This window comes from Adiantum capillus-veneris, chromosome 11 (assembly GCF_014529385.1).
Source record: "Adiantum capillus-veneris isolate H3 chromosome 11, ASM1452938v2, whole genome shotgun sequence".
NCBI classification, from domain to species: domain Eukaryota; kingdom Viridiplantae; phylum Streptophyta; class Polypodiopsida; order Polypodiales; family Pteridaceae; genus Adiantum; species Adiantum capillus-veneris.
This window is the reverse complement of record NC_140941.1, coordinates 8,015,016-8,024,420: the sequence shown is the minus strand read 5'-3', so window position 1 is coordinate 8,024,420 and position 9,405 is coordinate 8,015,016. Positions and strand designations below refer to the sequence as shown.

General features: G+C 43.4%; 1 pseudogene; it reads left to right on the top strand.

Annotated features, from left to right (window-relative positions):
- The first annotated feature begins 226 nt into the window (after nt 1–226).
- On the top strand, nt 227–1,535 carry LOC147446858 (uncharacterized; annotated as a pseudogene).
- The last annotated feature ends 7,870 nt before the right edge of the window (nt 1,536–9,405 follow it).

Here is a 9,405-nt window from a genome sequence, read left to right as displayed (position 1 = left end):
TCTCCATCACACCCAGAGCGCAGTGCTTTTACAAATTCACAAAAATTCAACAAAATCTCTCTACACAGGAATCCCTCCCTCTTTATGAATCCTCTCTCTCTCTCTCTCTCTCTCTCTCTCTCTCTCTCTCTCTCTCTCTCTCTCTCTCTCTCTCTATCTACTTGTCCATGTTTTCTTCTCCATTCATTCAATATTAAGTTTAAATGTTTGTGTGTTTAATGCAGGTATGAATGATGAGCAGTTTCTTTCTTCTTTGTCACCCAAGCAGAGATAGTGGTATGTGGAGCGTCATCGCGCTGGTGCACCATCGCACGTTCCTACTCCGATCGCGTCTCCCTCTGCTTCGGAGCATTCAGCGCTCTCCAAAGCTTCAGTGTCGAACGAGACAATCTTCACACTCGTCTAGGCATTGGCGCTCTAGTGGTGGCGGTGGCGGTTGTTGTGGGGATGCCGCCACCGATGCTTCAACATCGCCTCGTGTTCTACAAGGCTCTTTACCCTCCCCTTCTTTGCCCGCCCCGACACCAGCCACGACATCGCCATCGACACCATGTTTTGCACGGCTGACGGTCGTTCCTAGCAGCTACACACCACTAGCTACTCCTCCAAGAGTCACTCCAGTGGACACTCCTTGCTTCAGGGCCCAGAATCCAGTGGAGACACCTGATGTCCATACCCCCGTTGACACACCACTAGAGACCCCTGCAGGGACACCCAGGTTCATGCGTCACCGGCAAGAGGGCTTGCCTTACTCTGTCCATTTCAGCGGCGGCATCATCTTGGATGATGGAGGCAAGAAGGTGATTTCGTGCATGCGCATTCGTTGCTCTCAACTGTTTAGGCACTACATACTAAACAGTTGGAGTGAAGTACCGAGTGATTTAAAAGACAGAGTCATCAGCATGCTTCGTGATGAGTTTCCCGTTCCAACACGGGATGATCGCTTCAATGAAGACCTGATGAAGGTTCGAATGCGCGAATACTGCAAGCACAAGTGCTCCGAATTGCAAAAAGCAATCAAGCATGGGTGGAACAGACCAGATTGACTAGCCAAAGAAGATTGGAAGAATGCGAAGAAAGCAGCACGCGAGAATCCCGACAAGTGGAAGCAACAAAAGGAGGTAGCCAGAGCGCGAGTAGAGGCAGGGAGCTCGCACCACTTGGGGAGCGGCGGGTGGGAATCATTTGAGGCCAATTTTGTAACTGTTTTTGCATTTCTCTTTATGTTTGATAGTTTAGGGTTTAGGGGTTTTTAAATTCTAACATAATGGATTCTTTGTATGTTTTGATAGTGGTCGATGACAGGACGTGACCCCACACCATACGAGTGCGAGTACGTAGGCAGGAAGGGCTTAAACGCCCTGATGGACATTTTGAGTTCTCACGGCGGTATGGTTAGTATTAGGGTTTACTCTTTTCTATTTGTTGTATTGTTTTATAAACATCGCTATATGTTTATACTTATAGAAAGCTGTCTTTTTTTTTTGCAGAATCCGACAGATACGCCGCTTGGACGCGATGAGATGTCTGATTAGACGACATCAGTCTAGCCGTAGCTAGATAGCATTAGTTTCTTTTTGTCATAGCATATGTATCATGAGACGACTTTTATACGTCTTTTTGAAAACCATGTATATCTTTTCAATAATGACAATGGTGTTGTAACTATTACATTTGCAAAGTTTAACAATCAAGTGATTTTGCCTATGATGTGTACAATTGTCATTGATTTACTTTCATCAATTTACGCTTGTCAGTTTTGTATCTTTATTCTACAAACAATACTATGGATGATGGAGTTAATGGTTATATTGTCTTGTGGGTGATTACTTTTGGTCTATATCTGCCCTTGCACTTTTTTTCAAAGGTGAATCAATTAATGAAACATTCAATATGGTTGATGGGTGGCAGGGCATTCAATGCCCTGCCGCCAAAAACAATTTCTCTCGGGCATCGCTATGACCATCGCTATATAAGGCTCTGCAGCGTCGCTATAAACGTTGTTATAGATGGCATGTCAACGTCGCTATGATCGTTTCTAAAGGCATCGCATATAGTGACGCATATATCGACCATATAGAGATGCCTATAGTGATGTTCTTGTATCAACACTGTTAGCAACGGTCTTTGAGATGCCGGGGGTTATAAAAACCCAATGTATTTCCAGCGCTAACAGCGTCACAAGAGCACACAACCTCTTGTAGTGTGGCATGCCCTTCTTGAAGCAAAATAGCTCCAAGTCAATTACCACAAGCATCACATTGGACCTCAAATGGCTTTGAGAGATCTAATAGTGTGAGCACATATTGAGAGATAAGATTCTCCTTAAACTTCTCAAAAGCTTCTTGCACTTTTGCAGTCCATGAATACTTAATGTTTCTTTTTGTTAATTCATGTAATGGGCGTGCTATTAGCGAGAATTTTTTCTTTGAAGCATCTATAGTATGCACACATACCTATGAAGCTTCGTACCTCATGTAGATTCCTTGGATTAGGCCATCCTTTTATTATCTCTAACTTTGTTGGATCCATACGGGTGCCATCATTAGATATAATGTGACCTAAATATTGAATCTCTTGTAGCTTTTGATTAATGAAAATCTTATTCTCTCTCACAACTTGAAAGGTTACCTAGAGCTGTCGCTTGTACTCTTCAAGAGAATTTGGATGGCCTGAAGATTTTTGTCCATCATGAGTTTGAATGCGTCTGGAGCATTTGTCAGGCCAAAACTTGTAAATTATCAAATAGATCTTCTTTCCGTGGCACGGAAAATCTATTTTTGAAAGTGATCTTATTTAGTGATCTATAGTCGACACATATGTGATATGTCTCGTCTTTCTTTTGCACTAAAAGTAATGGTGAACAAAATGGAGAGGAGCTAGGTCTCACCATCCCTTTTTCCACCAAATCATGCACTTGCCTCATGATCTCCTCTTGTTGAGCTTGTGAAACTCGATAGGGAGGCTTGTTAGGTGGTGAGCTTCTTGGTAGGAGCTCAATTGCATGGTCATCATCCCTCATTTTATAGGTAGATCACTAGGGATTTCATCAATGAGAACATCTTGGGATCCATTTAGGAAATTAGACAACTCTAGTTCCTCTTGATTCCCTTTATTGCAAGGGTATGGTGTTCCCCAACTCATTAGCATCTATGTACATGCCCTTTTCCCTGTAGGTGAAGTAGATTCTCCTTTCAAGGAAATTCATATTGGAAGCCATGCAGTTAAACCATGGTGCCCCAACGATTAACATTCTCATGTTTGAGAGGGGGGATGAAGAAATGCTTTTTGTCCACATAACTTTGGACATGAAGCCTCGATTTTCCAATTAAGGTAGTAATTGAGATGTCTTTTCCCTTGATAGCTCCAGTGCTTTCAATGCATCTCCCATCTCGTGGGCTTGTATGCCTAGCTTAGTGGTCAAGTTCGTGGATATGAAGCCATGAGTTGAACCAGGGTCAACCAGGGTCAACCAGGGTCAATCAAAATAAAGGCATCATGCTCTTGCATCTTTTCCCAAGCATAGGAAAGGAGAAATCCTTGGCAATGAGCATCCTCTTTTGGAGCTTCAAACATAGAGACTCTAGGAGTCTCATTGCGGGCAATTCTCTTGGGGCAAGGAAGATAACCATGGCCTTGCTCCCCACACTTAAAACATTTGTGGTCCTTACAAAAAGCTTCTAGCGCTTTAGGAGAGATTTTATATTTACCTTTGTAAACTCCCTTCTCCTTGGACCGATTGTTGTTGTTGTTGTTGTTGGAATGGCCTTGGTAAGAATTTTGGGCATTGGTTTTCCCCTTGGAATCACTTTTGTCTTTATTTTCCATGGGCTTGAAATTCCCTCTAGCCCCTTGTTGTAAATTGATGTGCAAAGCATCCATGGTGTGGTGGATTACTTTGGTGATAGAACGAGGCCATTGAGAGTTGACATACTCGGCCATCTCTTTGGGTAATCCCACACAGAATTGTTTCTTTTACACGGCAAAGTCTATCTTTTGAAAGGTAGTAGTCTTGAGATGTAAATCTCAAAACTTGTCCACATATTTGTGGATAGACTCATGAGAGAGAATCTTTAAACTTCACCATTTGGTAAGCACTTTGTCCTTTGCATCACTTGCAAGGAATTGCTTCATGATGGAAACCTGTAAAGTTTTCCTTGTCTTTGGGGCTTCACCGTTGCCACGAAGGCTAGCCCACCATTGACGAGCCTATTTTTGGAAGTGCATAGCTACATGGCATAGTTTGGAGGACTCCATGAAGCCCTTGTCTCCAAAGGCCGCATCAAATTGCTCGATGAAGGCCAATACTTTGTCGGTAGCACCAAAGGTGCCATCATAGGTGAGAAAAGAGATACTCTTTCCTCCCTCTTTGAACTTCTTTAGCTTTTGTGACCTTCACCATGTAGGGTAAGACTTGCAATGTCCTCCCCTCTTGTATTCTCTAGGAGAATAGACATAGTTTTCGTCTAAAGAGGAGGAAGGTGAAGAATTAGAAGAAGAGGGTGACCTCTTTCTTCCCCTTTTCTTCCTTTGTTTCCTCTCTTCCATTTTGGAGTGACGAAGAGAAGGACTATGAGTTGACTGTTTTCTCTTGGGAGGAGTTGGCCATCGTCTAGACCGCCATCTTCATGGAGCCACATCTTTTGAGGAACTTAGAGAGTCATTACTTTCTCATTTGCTGGATTCCCCCTCTCGCATGTGAGAGAGTCTTCTTTTGGAGGTCTCACCAAGAGGCCTCCTAAGCTCTCTCTCCTCTTTGAGAGGAAAGGAAATCCCATAAGCACAACCTTTTTGAGTAACTTTGGCTTGCAAAGAGGGGTTGCACATAGCTTGTTGCAGCCTAGTAACAAGATAATTAACAAACATGGGGGCATCATCATTAACACCTTCATGTGCAAAATCAAAATTATCAATGCTCATTCTACTCTCTTGGTTATTGTCAGCCATGTTAATTAAAATTATGTGTTTACTTAATGTATGCTTTGGCAATTCAAAACCTTAGTTGCTACTCCTCTTAGCCTTTGAAAACAGGCACTTAAGTATAGATCTACACCCATGGCTCGAATTGGTTAATTATAGAGAGTAGTGGAGTGAGTCTAACATATAAAAGTTGCCTAGGGATAGCTCCTTTTGGACTTCTTATGGCTCAATAATGGTAAAGCCGTTGTGAGCGGGATGAAAACACACACAACGCTTATATAACGACCCGACACACACTCTTGGGAAGATACACACACACACTATGGGGCACCACTCGGCTTACACAACACACCTGGCCGAGACAGGGAACACACCTCTGGAGTGAGAGGAGAGAGACTATCCACTTGCCCACTCCACACAGACACACACACACACACACCCAAAAAAATCATCTCAAAAGAGGAGAATTTCTGATGTTTAGATACAAATGAGCTTGGGCCAACACCAATGGGGCAAACAGCTCACAAAATATGGGTAAAAGATACCAGATACAATCACCAACTGGAGCAGAAACTTCGCTCATAGGAGAAACTTACACAAAAAAATAGCAGAAAAAGAGTGAGGAATTTGGAAAAATGGATAGCGCCATCGTGTCCGGAACGGCCCAAAACCCCAGTCTACAATGTCAAAGTGCTCAAATCCGACCTCGGATGAGCAGTTTACGGCCAAAACAGGCTCCAAAAACCCAAAAAACACACTTGCGGCTGTTCCTCCTCTCTTCTCCACGTTTTTTCTGGTCTTCTCTCAGTTTTTTCAGTTCCCACACTTAGCATTATTATTTGGGCACCCTTGGCCTTTTAGATGACCTCAAACGGACCCCGAACAGGCCAAAAACTGACCTCGCAGTGCATAGTTGTCACCTTTTTGCATCATTTGCACACCTGGCACTCAGCTTTTTTCCAATAATGCATCTCACCACCACGTGAAGTGGACCCAAAAAGTGGTCCTAATGATGACCTTTCTGCATAACTCTCACAAGAAAACACCCACGTTGTGTCCGTCCTCATCCGCGTGCAAATATTGACCTCGTTCGCCCTCCTGACGCCACTAGATGCCATCTAACGCACCTGCTGACCTCACGTCGTCGGCCCGCGGATAGCTTTCTCGAGAAGTTTTACGTGCTATAAACTCCTCATTATTGTAGAAAAAACATACTGGCACTGGTGATAGTGAAAATCGATGCACTATGTACACACTGTCCTACCCGTACACATGTGGGCCCCACATAACCACCTGGCTAAGGAAAATGGGCAATCCTTTATTTGATGCACCATGCATGTATATGTACATATGCGCAATCCCTTGCTCCAAAAAACTCCTGACATAATTTGCCCATCCCCTAGCCTGCTAGATCATTCATGATCAGCAGCAGCAAAGAGAGATATGAGACTCGCCGCATCACAGGTCTCCTCATCCCTCACCAACACTGCTTGATCCACAGACACCTCATCTTGCTCCACCATCATCAATCTAGCATGATACAATTTAAGACGCAACCCATTTACCCTTGACTTATGTAGAACACCATCCAGGTTAGCCAGCTGATATGTGCCATTTGAAAAACACTCCACTACCTTGAAAGGGCCTTCCCACTTAATTTGAAACTTCTTTTGGAAGGTGTTGTCCAGCTTACTATTGTAGCGCAAAACCAAGTCATGTTTCTTGACACCCTTACTGTTAACCTTTTCATTTATCTTTGCCAAAGCCTTATCCTGCATCTGCCCATAATGCTCCAATGCGCTCATCCTATCCAGTTGGACCTCTTGTAACTGCAAGAGACTCTCTTTGAATGCATCACTAGGCGACCCAAGCAACTTCTCTAACATCTTGACCGCAGGCAACTCTACCTCCACAGGCAATAGTGCTTCCTTTCCATACACCAAATGAAATGGAGTAAACCCTGTACCTATCTTCACCGAAGTACGGTAAGCCCATAATGCACTAGGCAATTCCAAATCCCAATTCTTTCCTTGATGCTCTGTCACTTTAGAAAGAATTTGTACCAACTCACCATTGAATCTTTCATTTAAGCCATTACACTGTGGGTAATAAGGAGTGGTATGCTGGTTCTTAATCTTCATCTTTGTGCATAAGAAGTCTAGCAGTTTAGCTCTAAATCCTGGCCCCTTATCTGAAAGTAGCTCTAATGGCACCCCAAACTTGCAACATATTTCATCATACACAAATTTTGCCACATCCTTTGCAGTGATCTGTTTTACTGCTATAGCCTCTGCCCATCTAGAAAGATAGTCCACTGCCGTCAAAATATAGCTTTTGCCCCTGCTTGTGATAGGTAACGAGCCTATTACATGAATCCCCCACTTTTCAAACACATCAAACGCCATAATGGTTTTTCGTAGCTCTGGCTTCAACACTCTCTTCCCAAATGCTTGACATCTATTGCAAGACCTACACCAATGGTGAACATCCTTGTGCAAACTAGGCCATACATACCCCTCTTGCAAAATCTTATGCAAGGTGATCTTTAGAGCAAAATGGCCACCACATGCACCTTCATGATTCTCTTCCAACACTCTGTAAAGCTCCTCCCGCCAAGGTACACGTCTCAACACGAGATCAGTCCCTTTCATGTATAAGACATCACCAATCAATTTGTACCTATATGCTCTACGCACAAAGCCATACTTCTTAGACTTCTGAATCTCCTTTGGAATGATTCCTGTTAGCAAAAACTCCTCTTCTTGAGCCAAACTTTCCCGGCCATGATAAAGAGGTAAAGTGGTCCTCAACACGAATAGCTCCCCAATCATGCCTTGAGCTGCTTCATGTGCCTCTCCATTTAGAGCACGTTCAATGTGTCTGATGCTCCATGCTTCAAACTTTTTTAACAGGCCTTTAATTCTAAAGCACATTTCCTTCAATGAGGTGTTCTTGCTCTTCCACACACCCAGCACTTGCTTCACCACTAACAAGGCATCACCTTTTATGCTCAACCTTCGAACCCCATGCTTCAAACAAATGTGTAATCCGGCTTCCAATGTAGCATATTCAGCCTCATTGTTACTATGCGCATCCAATTTGAACCCTCTCTTGCATACTAGCTTCCCCTCTGGATCATAAAGTGCTATACCCCCTGAAGCTGCATCGTGGCTCTTTCTGTATGAACCATCAAAGAACAACACATGTGCATTGCTGATCTGTGGCACTTCTTCAACTACCTTTCTCACCACCTCTTCCTTAGCAATAAGGGGATTCTCCTTGTAGGTCAACAAATCAGCTAGGGTAGCCCTTGTACTATCTTCCACTAGAAAAGAGAACTCAAACTCTTGCAGCTCAATTACCCATTTCTTCACCACATTTGACATGTTAGTACCATTAATTAACTGTGGCAAAAAGGCATAACTCATCAAGAAAACAAAAGGCCGTGGTAGCAAGTAATGACGAAATCGTCGACAAGCAAATATTACACTGGCCATCACTAGCTCTACTTCCGATAACTTTCTCTCCGCTACCAACTTCACTCGGCTTGCACAATACACTAGCCTCATATTATGGCTGCCCTTCCCCTTTTGCAATAGCATGGCTCCAATGGCATCATCCCCTACTGATGGATTTACATAAAAAACTTTCTCCCAATCAGGAGCCTGCATGGCTGACAAGCCCCCTAACACCTCTTTCACCTCTTGAAACACTTCTTCACACTTGTCATCCCATTGCAATGGATCATGCTTTGCCACTTGCTGTAATGGATAAAAAAGCTGCAAAGACAATGGAATAAACCGTGCCATGTACTTCACTTTGTGTATAAAGGTTGCCAATTGCTTCGTACTCATAGGTGATGGAAGAAGAATAATAGACTTAACCTTGTCTGGATCAGCCTCAATGCCATTTTCTGACACCATGTGGCCCAATAACTTCACCCTTGGCTGTGCTAGATGACATTTCTTTGGATTTAGTTGTCCTCCACATTCATCATATCGAGCCAATACCATCTGCAGCTTCTCATGGTGATCAGCCCTACTGCTATAGACACAGAAGTCATCCATAAAAGCTTTAACACAACTACCAATGAATGGTTCCAACACCCAATTTTCTCTCTCTTGATAGAAGGAAGGTCCATTTGATAACCCAAATGGCAATACTGTGTAGCAATAGCAGCCCCATGGCGTAATAAAAGTTGTCTTTGTGCGGTCTTTAAGAGCAATCTTCAATTGAAAATAGCCTGAAAAACCATCACACACACTGTACCTCTCATAACCTACCACTGAATCCAAGATCTGATCGATGAATGGGAGAGGATATGGGTTCTTCTTAGTGGCTGCGTTTAAGGGTTTAAAATCCACACAAATTCTCCACTTCCCATCCTTCTTTGGACTGACTACAACTGGACTCACCCATTCTATGCTCTCCACTGGAACTATGAACCCTGCCTTCAATAACTTGTCCACCTCTACCCGCAAGGCT